This window comes from Neolamprologus multifasciatus, chromosome 1, assembly GCF_963576455.1.
Source record: "Neolamprologus multifasciatus chromosome 1, fNeoMul1.2, whole genome shotgun sequence".
NCBI lineage: Eukaryota > Metazoa > Chordata > Actinopteri > Cichliformes > Cichlidae > Neolamprologus > Neolamprologus multifasciatus.
The window spans coordinates 31,904,157-31,926,348 of record NC_140439.1 but is presented as its reverse complement, the minus strand read 5'-3'; the positions used below and the strand labels follow the sequence as shown (position 1 = coordinate 31,926,348).

At 38.6% G+C, this 22,192-nt stretch overlaps 1 protein-coding gene across 2 annotated transcripts in view; it reads left to right on the top strand.

The window, feature by feature from the left end:
- Window positions 1–2,418: 2,418 nt before the first annotated feature.
- The window catches only part of chst8 (carbohydrate (N-acetylgalactosamine 4-0) sulfotransferase 8), a 180,675-nt gene continuing 160,901 nt past the window's right edge, over window positions 2,419–22,192 (top strand). Inside the window, exon 1 of one of the 2 annotated variants that reach the window (XM_085164335.1) lies at window positions 2,419–2,538. The gene's annotated coding sequence lies outside the window, so the exon portion shown is untranslated. Of the gene's footprint in view, window positions 2,539–8,846; window positions 9,465–22,192 lie in introns of those variants that run through there. The other variant, XM_085164325.1, reaches the window with a different exon arrangement.

Sequence of the window (22,192 nt, the reverse complement as noted above, 5' to 3'; positions counted from 1 at the left end):
CTTGCTGAACGTTCAGTTTGACTGTAAGCACCAGTGTGGTGTATCCACCTTAGATTAGACTATATTTATATAAAAAAGTGGGCATAGCATAACTGTGACAATATTTAGAAAGTTGCATCCAAAAACTGAATAGGGACAAGGCAGAGATATGCAGTGCTGTGAAAAAGTATTTCCACTCAAGTGTTTGATATAACTGCCAATTGGAAAATTGACCCATTCTTTTTTACAGACTGGGTTTTATTATATTGGCGGATTTAAGGCTATAAAGGCTATAAGTCAGATTTAATTTGTAACTTTGACAAGGTAATTTGAAGACCTACTTTTCTTTGGCTTTGTTTGTTTGTTTGTTTAATTTTGTTTGTTTTTTTTATTCAGAGGTGGACTTAGATCATTGTCCTGCTACATAGCTCAAGTGCACTTGAGCTGCAGGCCGTGAACTGATAAAATTCTCCAAATTCAGAATTTCATCAATCATGGCAAGTCCTAAAGGTCATGAAGCGGCAAAGCGGCCCCGGACCATCCCAATGCCACGACCATGTTTGACTGTTCATATGATGTTCTTTTTTATTAAATGCTCACCAGTTTTACACCACTTATGATGGAATTCAAAATTTCAAGAGTACGTTCAGCTTTTGTCTTGTCACTCCATATAATATTTTCTCCAAAGTCTTGGGAGTTATCAAGATGTTTTTTGTGTGTGACATATCTGAGACAAGCCTTTGTGTCCTTTTTAGTCAGCAATGGTTTTCACCTTGGAACTGTCCCATGGATGCCATTTTTGCCAGGTGCCTTTCTTATTGTTACAATTACTTTCTTGCTCACTTAAGTTTGGATAGTTTTTTTCTCTCAATAAATGAAATCATAATATTTTTTTCCAATACATTTTGTATTTACTCAGGTTATCTTAGTTTAATATTACCATTTGTTGATATGAAGGATGCAAGTGTCAAAAATATGAAACAATTAGAATTAGAAAATGGAGCACGGAGTCTTTTAATGGGATGTCTCTTTCTGCTGGCTACATTTTTTTTTTAGAATATCCCATTAGAAATGCTCCAAAAGGCACCAATTTGAATTAGCAGAAGTGAAGTCTGGGAGACATCAGCTAGAGCTGCCCACGTTGGCAAATCTTTCAATCAAAGCAGCTCAAACCCTAAATATAAATGTTAATAAATTGGAAAGAGTTTTTTTCAAGGGTCCAGAAGGGAAAAAATAGCTATAGCAACCAAAGCAATTGTTAGTAGATTCAGCTGCAAGGTGCCTCTGGAGTACTGCAGGTTATTTGCACTTCTTTTTTTTTTTTTACTGCTTTGTATGAACTAACAGCCAGCTTGGCATCCATGCATGCTTTCCTTTTTAAACAATACAAGCATACAGTTCATATCTCAACTCTGCTTAGCTTGACACACTAGCTAAAGGCACTTAACACTTTCCACAGTGGGGTTGAATCACTCAAGCGCCTATCTACTTGTGCGACACATAATCATGTGCAACTGATCCATACTGAAAGGCTGTTTTGAACAGAGAGTTTTTTTCCACATAGTCCACACGTGTTCCATTAATACATGCATTTTAATATATTATAGCAATAATAAAATAACAGATAAGGACCAAATAAACAGAACATGTCAATGTGGGCTGAAAAGTTCAAGCCTCACTAAGACAACTTGGTTATCTCAGATATGTTATGTGTGCTGGAAAAATACAAGGCATTCCACTATGACAGTGCCAAATGTAGCCAGTATACCCAGTACCCAAAACAAGAACAAAGTCCTGTTTAATGCACACGTAATAATACCATTGCTAAATGCACACTACCATGTCATACACTTAATTAACACTGAATACATTTGCTGCACAGGTGACAGTTACTTTGTAAATCTCATACATACTGCAGTGAGCACTTTGTTTAATCTACCATGCTCTCACACTCCCCTGAGGTTTCACAGTTGAGACTTTAACAGCAGGCACTTTACTGGGTGTGGTTGGCTACATAATGCACGCAATAAAAAGCAGCACTGCTCATACCCACATACGGTAGCCACCCCTTCACTAGAGAGAACAGTAGCAGTTGGCCATGTTTCTGCTGAAACTGCTTAGTCAGCCGTTTAACATTATGTTACTGTAATTGACCACATGCAAGTAACAAAGAGAAAAAAAACAATATTGGACTAGAGAGCGTAAATACTTGCTCTTCCTGCAGTCTCCGTGATCTCAAAAGGCTTGGGAGGCTCACTCCATGACTTTCTAGGCACGATATGTTGTTGTGGTTCCATAGGGAGCGCTGAAAGGATGGAATGGTTTCATCTGGGTCAGGTCGGCTGCAGAGTTTGAGTCCCAGAGTACATTAGAGAGAGCTGAAAAAATGCTCTTAGACAAGCCAAGGAGCTGATTCGAGTGCCATGGGTGCCCTGGAGTGCTTTTACCATGCCCTGTGGATCCTTTGGGTTCATTAAGCAGTTCGGAGTTTGAGTCAGAAGCCTCTCTACAACCTGCTGTGACACGAAGAAAACACCCTTGACTGAAAAAGAAAAAACAGTAAGTACTACAGGTAATGCCAGTAGGAAACCCTGAAGGGCACGTTGTCTTGAATCAATTTAAAGAGTGAGAAGGTAGCTCCAAGGTAAACTTGGTGTTGAGGGTGAAGAGGAAAAGCAGAGTTCATCATACTTGATTTTTAGTAAAAAATATTTCACTTTCTTGCAACCATATTATAAACATATTTTTTAAAACACAGAACAAAACTAAGGATATCAACGCTATTAAATAAAACATACCTAAATATTTTAATGTAAGCACAACAGTGTAAATCCAGCAAAATGTTGTTAAATGTTAAACTTTTCAAAGCATTTAGATATTGTAACATAGCTGCACACTCATTGCACTCTCATGATCAGCTAGTATTTCAAATAGTCTTGAAAAAGGTCCTACATATTCTGGATGCTCAGTCAGGCATTTAAAAACCATCTCATTTGGACTTAGGCTTGCTGTGAAGGCCAGGCTATTTGATGCAGCACTTCACTCGCCATTTTTGTCAGAGCCTGGAAGTGTGTGTTTGGTCATTGTCCTCATGAAAAACAAATTGCAGTCTTACTATGGCCAAACCAGATGAGATTGCGTGTTTGAACAGGATGTAGAGGTATAGCTATGTTGGTTAAGTAAGAATAAATCTGAATCTGACCTTCAGGTATTAGAGTAATGATAGACTTGAATTTTTTTTTTTAAAGTGTCAAACGTTTACTGAAAACCAATCCAGGCTAGGACCACATAAAGATGGTCAACGTATTGTAGTCAAAACAACAAAACAGCAGTGAAGATTTTAGGATGGAATTTTGATTTGTGTGATACTATTTTGTAAGTTTTATGCAGACTCTACTGTAGTTGTATTATGTACAAAATATAAAAAATAGAGATACCTGAATAAGTGTCCAGCTTTGACTGCTACAGTTTGTCATTTTAAATCAGCTGCACAAAACTAAAACTTTTTTCTAAAATAAAATATTTTTCTATTATGAAAGTTGTGTTTCGTTAATAGCAGATATTCTACTTTGGAGGGAAACTTTTAAAAATCCCAGGCTGTTGCTTTTTAAGTGTGCATGCTTCAGTGATCAGAGAGAATGTGATTTTATGTAATGATATGCAGAGGTGCTATTCTCATCTGGCAGACGGCTGCTGCACTGCAGTATGAAAGTGTTCCTTTCGGCAGTGAGCACGTGTTGCTGCATGGGTTCTTCCAACTCGAATACACTAGAGATAGAGACTAGGTCCGCTGGCACAACTCTACTACCTTAGAAATTCACACTCTGCTCAATATCCGGATGAACTCTGGCAAGATTCTTCAAATTTATTCATGAAGTTTTAAAAAAGACCAAAAGTGCAAAAGATTCACAAGTATATTTAAACCTTCCAGACTGTATTTGTACTTCAGTGCTATAAAGTCTTCTTATTCTACAAATTCTTATTCTCTTATTCTCTTTCCAAAGAATTAGATTTATCATTGAAGAGATACAAAGCTGATCTCAATTTCCTATAGATTATCTCCTTCTTGATGTTTGGAAATAAGAGTTCAGTGTTCCCCCACTGAAAATATCTGATATCTTTTTGCAGTCATACCAGAGCTTTTTCAATAAGCAGAGTCGAAGATTGGTGTATTATGAGGCAAGACCACTTTTACACAGCAGTATTTGTCATTTATTTAACGATAATACCCCGGAAGGTTAGAACACAGTTTATACACAGTACACTACAAAGTGTTTGTTGTTCCTTGACGAGCGTTAGAGAGAGCGATATGATTCATATTCGGTAAATGTTTGCTTTTTGACAATTTAAACACTGGTGCATTAACAGATAATGAACTTTAGTGTGTAAAGATGAGAAAACACAGGACATATACACATATAAACACACACCCACATTTTTTTAAACCAACTAAGGAAATTGTGCATCTGGAGCTACAATGTTAATCATTACTGATAAAGGAGGTAGAAGCTACAAAACACACTATTCTTTAATTTCAAGGTATTGCTCATTGCTCATCTTAATTCTTCTGCTGTTGAATTATGTAGATTACAAAGACTGAGCTCGTTTAACCGACTACTCAGTTTCCCAAAAAGCAGCAGAAAGAACAAGGGAGTCAAAATATTTCGTACTAATGCAATTCAAACGGTAGATTTAAATTTACTGCAGTTATTTTCAAAATAAACATAGCGTTGCATGTTTTTACTCAATCTACACAAAAATGGGTAAGTCATTATATATTACATTCTTTTAAAGTGGTAAGAACAGCAACAAAGAGCAAATGTAAAGCAGCAAGGATGTAGCAGTCTGTGATACTACATGAAATCAACAGTTAATGTTCATTTTAAATCTTTTTCCACCTCAGGTATAGCAAATTGGTAGCCAGGTGCTATACAGAAGCTGGCAGATACTGCAGTCAAATACATGACTGCTAGATGAGAAAAGCTACAACTCATCACTTTAAGCTTCTCTCGAAGAGACAGGTCATCCTGTGGTCTTGACACAAGCATGAATCCTCCCAACCCAAATAAAGCCATCCCAAAGCACATCACCTAGTCTGCAGGCAGGTGCACTGAAACAGATACCAAAGCTTAGAGCCACTGAGGCCATTTAGTCTCCTCCCTGACAAAAGAGGTCCCAGAAAAATATTTGAAGTTGAAAGGAAACAGTGCTGTGCAGCAACATAAAGCAAAAGATAAAACAGCATAAAAACATTGCACTTCAGAGGCAACAACGCAGTTTATTACCCATCGCAAAGTCAGAAGACTTTGCATTTATATAGTCTGAATATTTAAACATAACCCTAAGCTGTCTGTCTGAGTCCAGGCAGATAATTGGCATACAGAGAGTAAAATGCATAGCCTAGGGTTTACCCATCCTACACATCTCCATGGTTGGCCTAATGCTTTTTGTCCACACCCTGATACCGGAGTCCTCAGTAGCCAGGGGATTGGCTGCCCATGCAGTGCATTGCCTGTCAATTGATCAGGGCCTGACTCCAGCTTAGTGCACCCTCACTGGGAACCTCAAATGAGGCACAACACCAGGGCATTCATCTTCATCAGAGGACCACAGGATAAAGTATCAGGGAGTTTTTTCTTTCTCTAGCAGAGATGGGACAAATAAACCACTGAAAACAGATAATTTTTCCTTCTATTTGTAGTGCTTCAAGTGCTATCACTATCACATAATGCCTATGCTGTGTCCATGATGAAACTATATTGCAGACCCTCTCCGCTGACTCAATCTAATTACATGGTGCTTCTGTGCAGTGTTTAAGCCAAGCACATGCACATTTGCAGTATGATCATTTGCATCTTGGATATAACTGTGAAAACTTGATGCCCTCAATTTTTCAGCAAGCTAAATCTTCCATTTCTGCTGCTTCTCAATGATAAATCACCAGTTCACCGAAAACCCGAGTGAACAGGGAACTTGAGGGTTTGACCAATGTCAGAATTGGAGACATTGCTGTGCTACCAGTCAATACCAACAAATAAAACAGCCTGCTCAGATGGAGAATCGTGAATTTATTTTGCCTGATGTAATTCATTAAACTGTTGCTTATGCCCATTTATCATAATCAATCACAGGGCAGTGGAGCCAAAAGAGCAATTTAGAGCGCTACAGAGTTATGCCATTGCTGAGTCCATAATAAATTTGAGGAAGATTATATAAGGCAATATTGAACCTTGGGGTACATTCTCTGTCAGACTGTAATGAATCATTCATTGCTTAAGATCTATATTTTACAAATCAGTGACAGGTGAAAACAGATGAATGAATAAGGTGTGAATGCGAGTTACAGAGGTTAAGCAAACCAGCTGTTGTGTGAGACACTGATTGTTAAGCACTCAAAATAATAACACTTTTTTTTTAACCCACTGAACATTTCAGTTGAATGCATGTACCATAAATGATGAACTAAAACTCTGAGGTCAACTCAACAAACCAAAAACATACTTTTACCATGGTGTTGACAAATTTTGGTAGGTGCTATATAATAGGCAACTTCTTGCTCTGGGCAGACTTTGGATCCCAGCACTATTGATTATGAGTAACACCAGATGTCAGAGTTGGATGACAAATGAGCAGTCAGAGGATGGAACTGATGAGTGTGCCACGAGGAGGTTATTTGTCTTTTGGACAGGGAATTCTGTCAAGATTCACAACCCTCAAAATCCATCAGAATCTCACTGTCCAACAGACTATATGTTCATTAAAACAAATGGTGACATTTTCATGTAAAAGATGCTGTTAAATTATCCTGTACACTTCCAAGATTTTGTTTCTTGAGCAAAGTCTTTAAAACATGACCATGAATATTTTATAGTCCAATCATTGATCTGGAGCACAAAATAATAACATTTCTATCCATTTTACAATGTGGGTGTAAAATAATGCTTTCCAGGGTAATCTGATCCCAGAATCTGTTCTATTTTTTGACATAGATTTAATTAGTAAAGGATGTATTTCATAGCCATACAGAGAGTTCCCACCCTTGCTGCTACAAAATAGGCAACACTGATCATTTTCAGCTTGTTTTCTAGTCAGGCCTGCTGATACCCCACACAACAAATGGCCCACAGTCCCACCAGAGACAAGCTGCAGCTGTTGTGCTGGTGCGTCTTAGATCTTCAGGACTACGGCGATGTTTTGTCCCACATACATGCAGCAGCTTTGTAATTTAAAAAAAGGCTTCACAATAAACCCTGCATGTGCTGCAGTGGTAGAAAAGCCTTCCTGTGGGTCTGAATTAGTGTTCTTGGACTTGTACCCAGAGTCCTTGCAGCCAAATCAAGTCAAGAGAAGAATTTTCTTTGCTGCCAAACACCAGCAGAGGGGGATGTGCTCAAGTCAGGAGGAGCAAGTTAATGTGTCAGCTGTGCCGGTTGAAGCCTCACAAGCTTCCTTGCAGCCACACCCTGATATAAGGCCACGTTCTGACAAAGCCACAGTGACGTGTGCAAAGATGTGTAATATTTATCTGAACAAGAGCATTGTTCACAGCCCGCTGCACTTGAAATATTTCATATAAGCTACTTTACAACACAGTCAAAATACAGGATGTGTGTTGTCTCAAGATTAAATGCTCAACTTGTGTTTGTAAACATGACAGATGGAAATAGTGACAATTAAATATTGCTTTACATAAATTCCATGATCATGTCAGATAATAACCGTGAGCATGTTTGGCACTTTGAGATTTAAATGACAGTGGTGTCATAGATTTTCAAAGGATTGTGAATTGAGGTTTTCACGGGTACTGGCTGTCATTTAGGAAACAAAACTCGAAAACATTCTGCCTCAGTAAAGCTAAGTGAGCAGTGCTAATATTAGAGGGTTTTTTTTCATAATAATAAAAAAAAACCAGGTTAAAAATCCCTTCTGCAGGGCTTTATGAAATAGTCTGAGATAAATTATGCACATCCACTGGCTTTTGATATCCATCCCACGGGGCTTTTTTTCTTTTCATTAAAGCTCTATTTTTTCCAACTATGAATCCTTTTTTTTCCCAGAGAAAATGACTGGGCAAAATCTTTTAGTTCAAATCAGTGCAAGATTAAATAGCTTACCGTATGTGCTTTTTTGAGGCTGATGAATGCGCACTGGCTGGGGGCTGTGATATTTTAAACTAGCTTAATTTAGTATGCCAACTTGTTGAAGTGGCACCTTGATCTTCTCACAATGAAAAGACTAACAGGACCTAAATTCAGTCAACTGTACACTGAGCAGGAATACAACCAAAATATATTTTAATGTCAGCCAACAACAGGATTATTTCTGGAAAAGGCAATATCAGTGACTTAATTAAGTGGCATAGACAATCATATACTTATAAAATAACTAATTCTCACAATGCCGACACCCTTTTTCTCTTGTTTTTATTGTTTGTATCTTTTTTCTTTTGGGTCATGTCAGTAACTTTTCCCCAGCAGTGAAAACAGCAGTCATTTTAGGGCTATCTGTCTAGTAAACGCAGGATTTAGAAGGAAAAAATCCAGGCTGTGTCCTCAGTTAAACGTTATCACTAATCCGTAATCTGAAAGTCAGAAAGTCATTCTCAGACACAAACAAACTCGTAAACAAATTGACAACGTGGCACTTTTACTGCATTATTGTTAATGATTTCTTAATAAAGAATGAGTATCAATAATCTTGGACTTTAATAAATTAATATAGCTCAGTCTCGTATCTCTGATAATGGAGAATCAAACTCTATGCCGCCTCTACTGTAGCCGAGTCGCATTTACTATCGCAGCTCATATCGTACAGTTTACAGTTTCAGCGCCATGTTCCCATCCTTTGGTAAGAAAAGAAGGGTAATAATAACGATGAGACGCGTAGCTCATCCATATTAGAAGAGTCTTTAATGAACTCGGATCGTCAGAGACCCTCCTCCTGCTCCCGGCTCCCTCCGCTCCGCTCCGCTCCCGTTACCAGACGATGCGCGCGTGAAAATTTGCAGCTCCATCTTTATCAGTATCATCGCCGTGAAGACAAAGAGAAGACCGCAAATGAAGATGTGCTGCACTAGCAGGAGAAGCCCCTCTTAAAATCACCGTTACCGCAGCTGTGCCCGCCCAGAGGCAGACAGAGAACCGGTCCTTGGAGACTCTTTGGGGATGCGCAAAGATGTGAGAGTGAAGAGTGAGATGCATTATGATTGGCCATACTCATCCTAAAAGCGTCAGGCAAGGAGAGTGATGTTTGCTCCAGCAAAAGAGTCGACGAGGTGGCATCAAACTTGAAGGAGACGTGTTCAGTGTGCACATTCGATGCTTTCACGGCATTAACCGTAAACTTGAAACATTTCCCCAAAGAGGCGGACGCGCTTTCCGTGGTGCTGAAACAGAGACTTGGCTGATCAACTAGTGAACAAGAGGAGGAACCTCTCACTTCGTCACCTGCTTCTGAGCTTCATTGTATTGTGGAGCCGTGGCAAGGTAAGTGCAGTGATGTACAGTGCCTTACCATGCAATGAAGATACGCTGTTTTCATTTATGTATCACGGCCACACATGAACCAGCGTCCGTTTTTTTAATCGCGTCTTTATCTGTTGTCCTGAGTTTCTGATGCGTACGTTTTATTTTAAAGTTTGATCCGATTTTACCATAGCAACAAAGTTTCATAATCAATGCGTCTTAAGATTGTTTAGCTTACATTCTCCAGCTGTGGAAACGTATTGCAGTTTGTCTGTCCTTTATGCTTGTCAGTATTAGATACTTTCTAAATTTAATCTGATTTAAATTCTTTCCCCTCGTTGTTGTTTTAAAAGCTCGAGGGACTTCGTTTTCTATATTGCGTTAATTTACCCTTAGGTTCAAGTGCACTAGAGAGTTTACTTACTTCAGAAAGTGTTTAAAAATGATGAAAACATAGCTTTATAACTGCTTGTGCACTTAGTTTTCTGTGCTGTCAGACATTTTCACACATCACTCCTTCTTTGAAACATGTATTATTAGAGTGAGAAATCACAGCATATACTTTACCACTGCAGCATGGGGAACATTATACTTAGTAATGGCGCTTTCTGTTGGACAGTGATTGGAAGCAGGAGTTTGTGCTGGTCTTTCATTTTGCTGCTGGTACCTGTACAGTAGTTGTCGTTGTTGTTTGTTTGTTTGTTTCATACCATGACTATGTGCCTCAAAACTCAATTCACATTCAGTGTTTGTAAGGGAAAACTTTAAAAGTTGTGTTGAGGTTTAGAAATTCATACCACTATTATGAGTAGATTTCCTTTGTTATATCACGTTAAAATGTGGCTGGACTATAACCAGGAAATAGAAACAAGTGAAAAAAGATTGTGTGCTGTTGTTCAAGTGTCACATGAAGATTGGTGTGTTCACTAGACCATAAAAATAGCCGCTGCTCGCTAACTGGCTTCAGGGCTGTATTTTTGGGTTATGTCGCTTTTATAGCACAAAAGAGATTGTTCTAACATAATCATTCCTAACATAACTTTAAGGCTTGTGGTGGCTTTCAAATGCTTGATGTTTCCAGTGCACTGTCCAAAGAAATCCGAATAAACAATATCATATCAGACCAATAAAATGTTGTAAACTGATTGTATAAGAGACTGCATGTTCAAACCATGTGGTCAGTTAAAAGTTTAACATCTGAAAGAGCTTGTAGAGTGTTGTAATTGCAAGAGCTGTAACTTACTTGCTTTAATCAAGTACCTTGTTGGACTGAGAAGGAGCGTGGGTGTCATCAAAGCAGAACAAAGCCTCTTTGAGGTGGAAAAACTTAAGTTGTGATTAATTTCAAAAGGCACGCCTTAATTTCAAAGGCACGTTCTTGTATTTCAGACACTAAGTCAATATCCTACAAAGTCAGAGGACTTTTTGCGATGTTGAAGGAGACTACTCAGAACTTAAAGCTATGGCTGATAAGCTTTTAAAACTGGATGGCTAGCTAAAATTTTACAACACAGCTTTTTTGTGTTCTGTGGCTCTTTAATAGATAGTTTGTTATTATTTGTATATTTTTACTAGAAGAGCTGTTATCCTCTCTTCCTAATTCTAACATGTATTTAAAATCTGAGCAGAAGACAGGTGTATTTGTACCTGCAAGGGTGAATGAAGTACTTGACCTCTGTGTCAGAATTTGTTATTCATTCTTCATGCAAAGATTCAGACCCTCCACAAGATAATAAACAGAGTTGTAATTGCCAGTAAGGTTGCTCAGCAGCTTTAATCAATTACTGTGCCGTCTTCCATCGAGAGAGATTGGGAGTGCAGGTGTCATCAAAGCAGAATGAGTCTCTTTTGAGGTGGGAAATGCAAGACTCAATGACTTCACTCAGCTGGGTCACTGGACACACAGCAGAGCTTTGACGCGTACAAATTGTGCTTGAAGGTGCTGCGTTCATCCTGGGAGGCTCAGTGGCTGGCAGAGGACCAGCAGAGCAGGGACATTGCACTCCAGATGGCCAAGAGAGGCCAGAGGAAGAGTGCTGTCCAAGCCCAGCTGGGTGTACGGGAAGCTGGACTGCCGGTGGTGTGTGTACGTGATTGTGGGAGGCAGACGGGATGAGAGAAGCAGCAAACGATAGAAAGAAAGAGGGATATACAGTATGTGAGGGTGTGTGTGTGTATTGAAGGAGTGGTTTGGGAGAGAAAGGGTGAGTGAGAGAGAGCGAGAGAGAGAAACTGAGAGCAAATGGTACAGGCGCCTCTGTGTGTGCTCGCATGCATGGAAGTAGTGATAGGAAAAGTGTGGGTGGAAGAAGAAATGAAAGAGAAGATGAAGGAGCTTGCATGTCTGTGTGCTGGTGCTAGTGTATGTATGCAACTGTGTATTTCTCTAGCCGTGTGTGTGTGTCTGTGTGTGAGTGAGAGTGTTGAAGGGACAGAAGCAGAAAGGGTTGGAGAGAGAAAATGAAAGAAAAAAGAAGCAGGCACTTGTGTGTATGTGTCGGTGTGTGGGAGGGAGAGAAAATGAAACTGGAAGAAGCAGGCATGTGTGTATCTTTGTGCTTGTGTGTGATTGCAGAGAAAGCATTACTCAGTAAAAAAAAAAGACAAAAACAAAATAAGAGGAAGAAAAAGGAACACGTGTGTCCCTTGGAAAATGAGAGTACGAAGGGTGAGAGAAACACTGGTTTGATTGGATGCTTGCTTTTGTATTTGTGAGAAGAGTGTTGTACATGGGTCGTCTTAACCTTCTCGAGGCAGGCGTTGCCGATTTGCAACAGTTAAAAACTAACAACCTGATTACCCCACATGCATATTTTATGATTTTTTTTTTTACTCAGAAGTACCACTGCAGGTCTTGGTTGTGCATTAGCAACAAAAAGTTTATTTTGAGCCTGAGAGGGTTAATACTGATGCTAGTATTCACTGATGATACTAAGAGGTGTATGAAGGCTGCATGGAAAATTACACACACAAAACAATTAAAATGGAATTTTACCTCAATTGGAAAAAAGTATCTCAGCATTTCATTCAGCCAGCTCTGACCTCTGACTCTGCGTTTTACCATTTTTCACACACTCGTTCAGCAGCAATGTGACTTTCAGTGTTCTCTGAGTATATGCTTTATGGCAAAAGGCTCCATGCAGATGACCTCTTTCTCAAAGGTCATAATCTGATATTCACGCCCCACTATGATGGAGAAGATCTGTTGCATGTGTCAGGCTTTTTTTTTTTTTAATCCTTTTTTCAGCACATTTTACATCTTTGATGTAACACATTCTCCTTCTGAAGTAAAAGCCACCTGAGAATGCGCACAGAGCACATGACGACAAACACACAACGGCTTCACAGAGATAACTTTGCCTCACTGTTTCCATTTGGGAAGCCGCTAGAGAGCAGATGGAGAGAAAGCATGCTCTTTTTATTCTGCCACATCTGCTCCGTGATGGAATGGAGCATGATCTGCACTTTGATCACAATGAATTATTCCTATCCCTGGCTATAAATATGGTCTGTCTACAGCACCCAGTCTCTCTCTCACTTCTTAAACTAGGAATCTGTGCTCGCCTCTGAGTCGCTCTCTCCTTGAGTGTGTCACTGCGGCTCTACTGCAGCTCTGGTTTTCTTCTTTACACTGTGAAGGAACCGAAATCCGTTCCTTCAGCCCAGTTCAGTAAAAGAAGCATTGTGTGCAAAAAGTTCTATATAAGAAACAAGTAAAGGGGCTTTGCTCAATCATCTATTATTCTGCCTTTATTCCATATTTCTCACTTTTGCAAAAAAAATAAAAAATAAAAACATGAAAATGTCAAAACCAATAATTTGTCTCCCCTCTCAATACCCAGGCACGCTGTGAGTCTGTATCACACCCTGAAGAAGGATTTAATCAATATGTTTGCACATTGTGTTCACTCACTGACATTATTGTTGAAGATGTATTGCCAAACATGAAAATAATACAAATATAGCATAACAGCCAGTTTCATAAGTCTGTCCCTTCCTTACAATACCAGACGGAGGTGCCATCCAGTGCAGCAGTGTGGCTCATTAGTGTGCTCTAAATGCTTTCCTAAAATAATGGATGGGATGTGTTAAATTCTCCCAATTCTTTCATCTTTGGGCTGAAGGAAGGACAACACTCGGTGTATAAATGCTCAGTCAACAGGAAGAAAAAGATTTAGTGGCAGGCATTGGATAATATGGCTCAACTGATTACAGCCTGCATATCATATAGCTTTTATCCCTGTTCCATGATTGTGATACCAGCGTTGAAAAGATAAGCTTTAGTCCTGAGATGGACATTACTCTCTTACTTTTAAGGCAATTTCAGATTTGAATTAAATATAGTTGGGAAAAATAGGATATACAAATTTACAAAACTGAAAATTGTTAAATAGTTATTGAGGCCACAAACTCTTCATGAAAAAGATAGCTGTATGTATGATACACCTAATTTATTTTTCACTCTTTATTTGATCTAAGTGGGAAATTTTGTTCCTCTCCTCACTTATTCTGCTGTGTGTGTGTTTGTGTCACTGTGTGTGCCCCTCCTCACAGAGTGGAGCAGATGAGACTCAGATGGCAAATGGTTCTTATGTAGCGCTTTTCTACTCTATCTGAGCACTCAAAGCGCTTTACACAACTTGCCTCATTCACACAAGCACCTTTTTGTATGCTCTTTCTCTCTAACATTCACACACATTCATACGAGCAACTTGGGGTTAGTATCTTGGCCAGAAATATTTGTCATTCGGACTGGAGCACAGGGGGCTTGAACAACCAGCCCTTCAATTAGTAAGTGACCTGCTCTACCAGCTGAGCCACCCCATATATCTCATGCTCTTCCCAATATAATTTATATCAAGTTGTCAAAACCTTTTTTTTTATCAAAATAAATCCTGACACATGTTTAATCAAACAAAATAAAATATAAAAGCAAGATGAATGACAATGTCACAAAAGTGACATTCTCATACACTTTAACAACTCTTTGCATTAAATGCCAATTCAGATGCTTCCAAAGAGTATTAGCCATGCTATGTTAGCTTTTCTTCAAGCATTCCACTTCAAACATTTTGACTCTACTTTATAGATTGGGTTGTGGTCAGGATTTATGATTCATGACCTCTTTGAGATACAAAATTGGGAAATAGACCATCACTCACTGCAAGCAGGCCAAACTGGGATTGATTTTCTGTTAATGTGTAATTTCCGATTCATAGAGCTGATTATAAGGTCTAGGATGGCATCATGAAAATTCTTTTGATATGTTAGGGACAAACTATGGCACAATTCTTATGAGAACATGGAAGCAATGGCAAAGGCTGACTTCAGGCTATGCTTTATAGAAACAATCAGCAGAGATTGTATCTATGTCTTTGTACATCAGTGCATTCCACAGAGATGTGATGTGTCACTTTCTTAGCATCACTGCTTATGCTTATTGACTCATTTCCATACAAAGAATTCGTAGTTCTTGCACACAGCACTTTCACATCATCTCACAGCCTTACCCGCAAAGTATGGTACTATCAACCTATCACCTCTAATGGGAACAAAAGGTCAGCCCTTAATTATTCATTCGGGATGTCAAACAATGCTTGCCGGCTGTTATTTAGGGTGGGGGAGACCCATATGAATAATTCAAGCGCAGGATTCGCTTTCCTTCGAAGAGTGGCACTGTGGTTCAGATGTTTGTGAGAGTCTTATCTCCGTGCAGGAGGCCTCTGTCATTCCTGAGCTGACCTTGGCTGTCACTGCAGCAGCAACATGGGTGGCACAGAAGGTGGCAGGGACGCTTGTTCTTCCCGTATCTGCAGGCCTCCTCCACACTGTGAGAGTGAGTAGGAAGGACTACAGGGAGCAGGCTGTCTAAGCTCCCTCAGTGTCTGTTTACAGTACACTATGTGCCACGCTGTGCGGAGCCTGTGCCAATGCATTAAAAAAAAGCAGATTACTCTTTAACAATGAGTTATTCTGCTTTTCACCCGAGGTACGTTTCCGTTTTGGTACACTAGCCATGTCAATTGCTCTTAAGCTGCTTTCTTAAGATGTAAGGGGTGTTTATTGCAGCTGAAGAGGCAAAAGCAGATATTAATGCTATTAAAGTGCATTAAACTGAAGAATGCTGTAATGTGAGTCACTTCCATGAAAGGATTAGGGGGAGGTGGCATGGAGAGGATTCTGAGTAAGGAGAGAAAGTGAAAGTGTTCATCTTGTTATGTGAGATGCAGGAGGGAAAGTGAGGGACAGATGAAACAGAGAGTGAGAAAAGTGTGTGTGTGTGTGAGAGAGAGAGAGAACATTTATGCCAACTCCACTATCTCTGAACAATAACAGAAGCACGTACACAGATACAGAGCACGTCTATCAAGCAACGGATGGCAAGCAGCCCAGAGAAAATCAAATGAGAAACATGTTTGTCATTGTAAATCCAATCAGCAGAATGATCCTATCCTCCTATGGCCACTATCTCACTGCTGTTTGTACTGTAGCACTCAGTGTAAGCGGAGGGGGATCATCAGGCCCGTGACTCCTCTGCAGTTATAGATAAAATACCTTAATCAATAGTTGTTGATGGGGACACTTAAGAGTGCAACTGCATTCAGGGATTTTCCACTGAATCCAGTGCGATCTTTTTTTACAAGTGTCATCAAATTTAAGGTATCATTTTGAAAAGGGTTAGGTCTATAAATGGTTTATCCTTGGGCAATGATTGAAACCACAATAAAAGCAGCAGAGATCTAATTACACCATGCAGTCCTGTGACTACTGGTAAATCACTGATTTCTTGTCTTTCTGGATGTCTTAAATACAATATAGTAATTGCTCAAGCATTTTAGTGAAGAACATGAAAAAGGTTCTAAATCTTGATTAGGGAGTATTGGTGAAGGCCGTTATGTTCCACGTTATAAGTGCATAAATACCTGTCGCCTGGAAATCAAATCCATAAAGAAGACAGGCTGATGAATTGAAAACAGAATATTATTTGGGGGCAGGGATGCTCAGGGGTTGGCTTATGATCTCAGTATTTCTCTGAGAGTCACTGCCCTTGTTGCTACCACACTATGTGCAGAGAAGTGACAGTGCTCGTTTATCTTGGAGCAGAAAAAAAAATGGTTGAGGAGAAGCAGTTTCATCTGGGGTTTTCTGTAAAAGTTTGGAGGACGTGGATTAACTCATAGAACCCCAGGGGTGAGAAGCAGCCTCTTGTCCTGGGCTGACAAGGTTACTGTTTCAGAGGCTGATATCGAGGAAGTTGCTCTTTGAGGTCAAAGACAGCATGGTGCCTGGGAGTCCATGGAAGGACATGGCCATACTTGCTGCCAGCACCTCACCACACCACACCACACCACACCACAGGGCACCTAAGATGTTAACCCTTCTGGAACGAGGTTGCAGCTCAGGCCAGAATTTTGCAGCCTGAGTTAATTCCACAAATCTTACTCTCCAAGAACTTCATTTAAGACTTGACAACGCATTCAAGCCTTCATTTGTTACGTGGGTCGATTAAAAAGAATTGAAATCAGTGATTAAAAATTGACGAACTTCTATATAATTTAGATTGTGAAAAGTTTTGGAATTGCTTATAAAAAAGTATATAAAAATAAGCTGCAGGTCCATGCAAGGAAAGACTTTGTAAATTATCAATAATGTGCTGATTAAATGTATTAAATCATTTCATCAGCCTCCCATAACATTCTTTCACTATTCACAATGTCTTGAATACAATTCACATCCCTTTAATCAGCACCTACTTCACACAGCTCTTTTTGAAATATTGTATTCATAGGGCAACAATAGCAATCCTTTCAATGTGACCAGACTTTGTTAAGTTGGCTGAAAGATATTTCTTTGAATTATGTAAAAACCCGGTGTAATTTGTAATTAATGTATACAGATTGATTGTTTGTGATCAGATGGCTTTTTATAAGGTACAGTATATAAGTGCAGTTCACTTTATATTTTCTATTTAGGCCAAATTTCTTAATAGCTTAGTGATTAATTATGTTCATTGTTCATCACATGATGATCCTACAATAGATATGGTGGCTGTGTTATGTGAGATTTAGTTTTGTTGAGATTTAGCAGAATATCAATCATCAAAAAGGAAAAGGAAAAAGTTCCCTACATCCTCTCAAGAATTATTACCAAATTAGTCAATACAACATGGCAGTGTTATATTACTTTAATGAATGGAGGAGGCCATCATTTTTAGGGTGCATTTGCTACAAATTCACTGTTGACACAATGCATTTTAATATGATTTGTTAGAGGTAAATCCTTCTATAGTCAGATATTATCTAGTGTTTTAGAGTTCCATTTACATTGAACTGTTTATTATTCAGTCCTTGAATTCCTGCTTTAATTGAGTCAATACAAACACATCTACCTTGATCGTTATTTAATGTTTATTGTTAAGTGATTAATTCCGGCACTGCCATAATTACATCCACCCTCATAAAAGAAAATGAATCCCATTTTTGTTATTTTTTCTCTCCATATGATTAAACAAGAACCACAGGCAAAGGGTCGCTCATTCAATTAGAGTTTCATTTACCACATTTAATTACCCACACTCTCTGCCCTCTTTGACCCTGCAGGATGCCTCATATGACTAATGAATGCACTTACCTGATTTCCTTGCCAGGGAAATCACATCAGTGTCCATTTCCAATCATCTGCTCAGAGGAAGGCTGTAAAATTGGTGACTGAAGATTAAAGGATTTTTTGGGTTGGGGTGTGGTTGTGGCATGGGATGAGTATATATTGACCAGGGCAGAGGTTTCAAGCAAGTACAGAAAGTCTCTGTGATGTTTCCAGCTGGCCACCTTACTCAAGCCAGACGCTTTGATCTTCCATAATCCCATGTAGCCACACGTAGTTCACAATTCTCAGTGTGTAGCAGCTGAATCAAAACTAGGCAGAAAAGTGTTCTAGCACTGAAATCAGCAGTATTCGCTGTGGACGGTACGTAAAACTGCTAAAGGGTAAAATTTAACATCCATTACCAGCTTCACTTACTGTTTATTCTAAAGCACAACAGCCTCAGTCCTGAAACTCTGTCCTGAAAAGTTCCATAAAGTCAGAATCATCATTGTCGTCATCATGTGGTTCAATGAGCAAGTCTCATACATGACTGACACTGACATTCAAGATAATTGAAAGAGATACTGAAGGCCAGACAATTTGCCAGAAAGACTATCTGATATTGTTTTGTTGGTGATGTTATTTAATTATAATATAAATATTATCATATAATATTATACTGCCCCAACCATCATTGCAGCTAAACAATTTCAACATTGTGATGTCATATATTAGGAAAAGATATTTGCTTATATTAAAATTTCACAACATAAGTCGTGTGTTTTTTTTTAAATTGTTTAAGGTTGTATTTCTACAAAAAAGCCTTTAGTGTCCTATTCTTGGAAGACTGTGTTCTCTAAAGGCAGAATTTTTAGGTGCAAATGCATATGGGCATAAATGCTCATCTTTTATCTGGCTTTTTTATTACGACAATTTCTAACAAAAAATTTTAGCTAGGGCCAAATTCTAAGCATCTTAAATTTTTTAGATGAAACTGAAATTAAACTAGCTATTTTATTAGCTAGCTATTCATTCATTCTCTTCCACTTATCCCCATCAGGGTCAAGGGGGTGTTGGAGCCTATTTCAGCAACCATGGGTTGAGACAGCTAACTAGCATTATATAAAAAAATATCCACCCAGTTTGTGGACATGGCCTGGAATATTCCCCTGATATTATCTTAAATAGGGTTTAAAACAGACTGACTAGCTTTAGAAATGAGTCATTTTCCGGATCAGCTGATGATACCTTTTATTTAACCAGTATCATCTCTTACTTAGCTAGAAAATGTCAGTTATATAAAGTGCATTTTTTTTATGTGAGCAAAATATGCTCCCAACTGTATTAACTTGATGCTTCTGCATAAAAATTCAAAAAGGAGGGCCTCTAGTAATAGCAACAGTATTATAAATGCAAAATAGAAAAATACCAGTGAAATCTGCTTGATAGTGGCCTGGAAGATTTTCTCGAAGACTATATTGGCACTTACCAATGCTAATATTATACACATCATTGATGTGCAGTATCAAATAATACTAGTTATTGCCACAGGGCTGCTGTGCTTTAAATCACATCTTTTATTCGGCTGCATATGCTACATGCCCTCAAAGAAGCAGTGTATTTACTTTGAGCAAAATACACAAGACATTAAGAATTAGTCTTGAAAGGTTAAAAACTAAAAGAATTCACCTCCTTAATACCTGCAAAAGAGCTCCTTAGGAAAACTTTAATAAAAAGGAGAGACACAGAGTTCATTACATTGTAGCTGCACATGATTGTCTGTCAGCTCCCTCTTTGACTTAATGAAAAGTTATGGCAAGTGAGTGACTTTATGAAGTGTTTTAAAGGAGTTCTTTAGCTCAACGAAAACTGCATGTTTTGCTCTCTTGTATAATTGGCATGTAAATAATTATGACTTGGAGTCCTGACAAAGTAAAAGTACTTAAAAACTGGCCTTAGAATCTGAGGAAATATGCAATGCTAAATTCAAATAGCTTTTTGCCATACGACAAATGTAGGCAGAATCAACCAGCTGTAGGCGGGATTATTTGCAGGATTTGTGGCCACGTTGTTTTTATTTGTGATTTCTTCCAACAATTTTAAAATGAAAAAGACTTTAAGCTCACGTTTTGTATGGGTGTACAGTTGGAGCGCTCTAATTCTGAAGTATTATGGCTAACAGATAAACTGGATTAAATTTGGGTATGAGTCATTAGCTTTCAGCCATGTTGTTTCTTAATGAACTTATTTAGTAAAATTAAACTGTTGTCTTTTTTTTATATACACTTGCTGATATACACTTGCTGGGTAGCACATTAAGTAGTGGAGTATTTTTGCCTCCACATAACTGCTTTGCATTAAATTTTAAAGAGGGGCTCCTATTAATATTTAAGATTAAGCATTCAAGCAATAGTGTCTGACTATAAGCTCAGTGTAGATGTCTTCTAAAACACTAAAGTTAACCCTTGTCTTCGCTGTTTCATACAAATAAAGATTAATTTATGGGGTCATTAAAAATTTACATTCCCATTCTACTCCTATTAATCAGTTCCTAATCGGATCTGAGGTGACTGCACATTGGCTATTTAAGCCTGGAATTATAGCAGGTGCTACAAATGACAGCCCAGGGAACAAGGTTGGCCAAGAAATCACATTCAAAGTCATTCTGCATTACCATTTAATATTTCCTATAAAATAGTTAAACTCAAATCAGGCTGTATATATTTGTTATTGTTATTTGTTATATATTAAGTTTAAGTATACATTGTACTGCAGAGACACAGAGTTTTGACTTGTGTCTGTGGTCAGATTTTCTCAATAAACATACACAAGTCATACACTTGGTGAAATGCTCATCAAGTAAACTCACTGTGCCTTGTTATGGAAGGAAATCATGAGTTTCTTTCACTATGAATCCACCATTTTATTCAGTTACAGTGTGTCACCAAGAGGTGGTGCTTTCACTGCAAAAACTTTGATGTATAGTTTCAGATTGTTTTGATAGCTTGCAAAATAGATTGATACAAATCCAGAGTGAATTTGAGCAGTTGATCTTTTAATTTTTACCTCAGATCGCTAAAACTATTTCAGCAAACATTCCTTTTTTTCATTCATTTTAATCTAATCCAATGAATAAATCTTTTCAAACTACAGTATTGTGCAAGAATGCAGAACCATCTCTTATTTCTTTATATTTTGTTTTTTGTTCATAAGGAGCCAGTGGTCCTGGTAATTTTTAAAGTGGTCTTCAGCAATACTTTTCCAGGCTTTCTCTAGGTCTAGGTCAACATTAACTGTTTTTCACTCATTTTCAGTCCTGTAATGGTTGGAACAAGGATTCATAGGTCACTTGACACTGACCTATCATCATTCACACATAACCATCCCGCCTCCATCTCAAGGAATGAACATTGTTTAGTTCTTAGCAAAGAACTCATTTTAAATTACCATCTTTAGAAATTTCTGTAGTTTAATCTATGAAAAACACCAAAGAGCTTTTTATTTTCCTGCTTCCAAGGTGTGTGTGCGTGTGTGTGTGCGTGTGTGTGTGTGTGTGTGTGTGTGTGTGTGTGTGTGTGTGTGTGTGTGTGTGCCATGTGCGCATACAAACTGTAACAAGTCATGCCCACTAATATATGGCAGCATGTTCATTAATGTGTGTTACTAACATTAGTTTACGCTGGGAAAAAATTGTTATCTTTACAGGGACTCATGTAAAGACTAGTGCGCATGCTTTCATTTTGTCAAAACCAGATATCACACCTACACAAGTGATACTGGTCCCTGTCATAACTTCCTTTACGGAGCAAAATTAACATCAGTATTTTTCTTTTTTCCCCCTTTTTATTGATCTCTTAATGTATTTTAAGTTTGTCATCTAAATGTAGTAGGCCGTTTAATTTAAGGCCTTGTGAAAATAACTTTTCAAAAGTTTATTTACTCCTCCGTGAATCGCAACCTTATCGTGGTGGAGGGGTTTGTGTGTCCCAGGGATCCCAGGGGCTATGTTGTCTGGGGCCTTTTCCCCCTGGTAGGGTCTCCCATGGCAAATTGGTCCTGGGTGAGGGACCAGACAAAGAGCGATTCAGAAGACCCTTATGAAAAGAACACCGAGGGAACAGTTTACCCTGCCCGGGATAGGGTTACCGGGGCCCCGCCCTGGA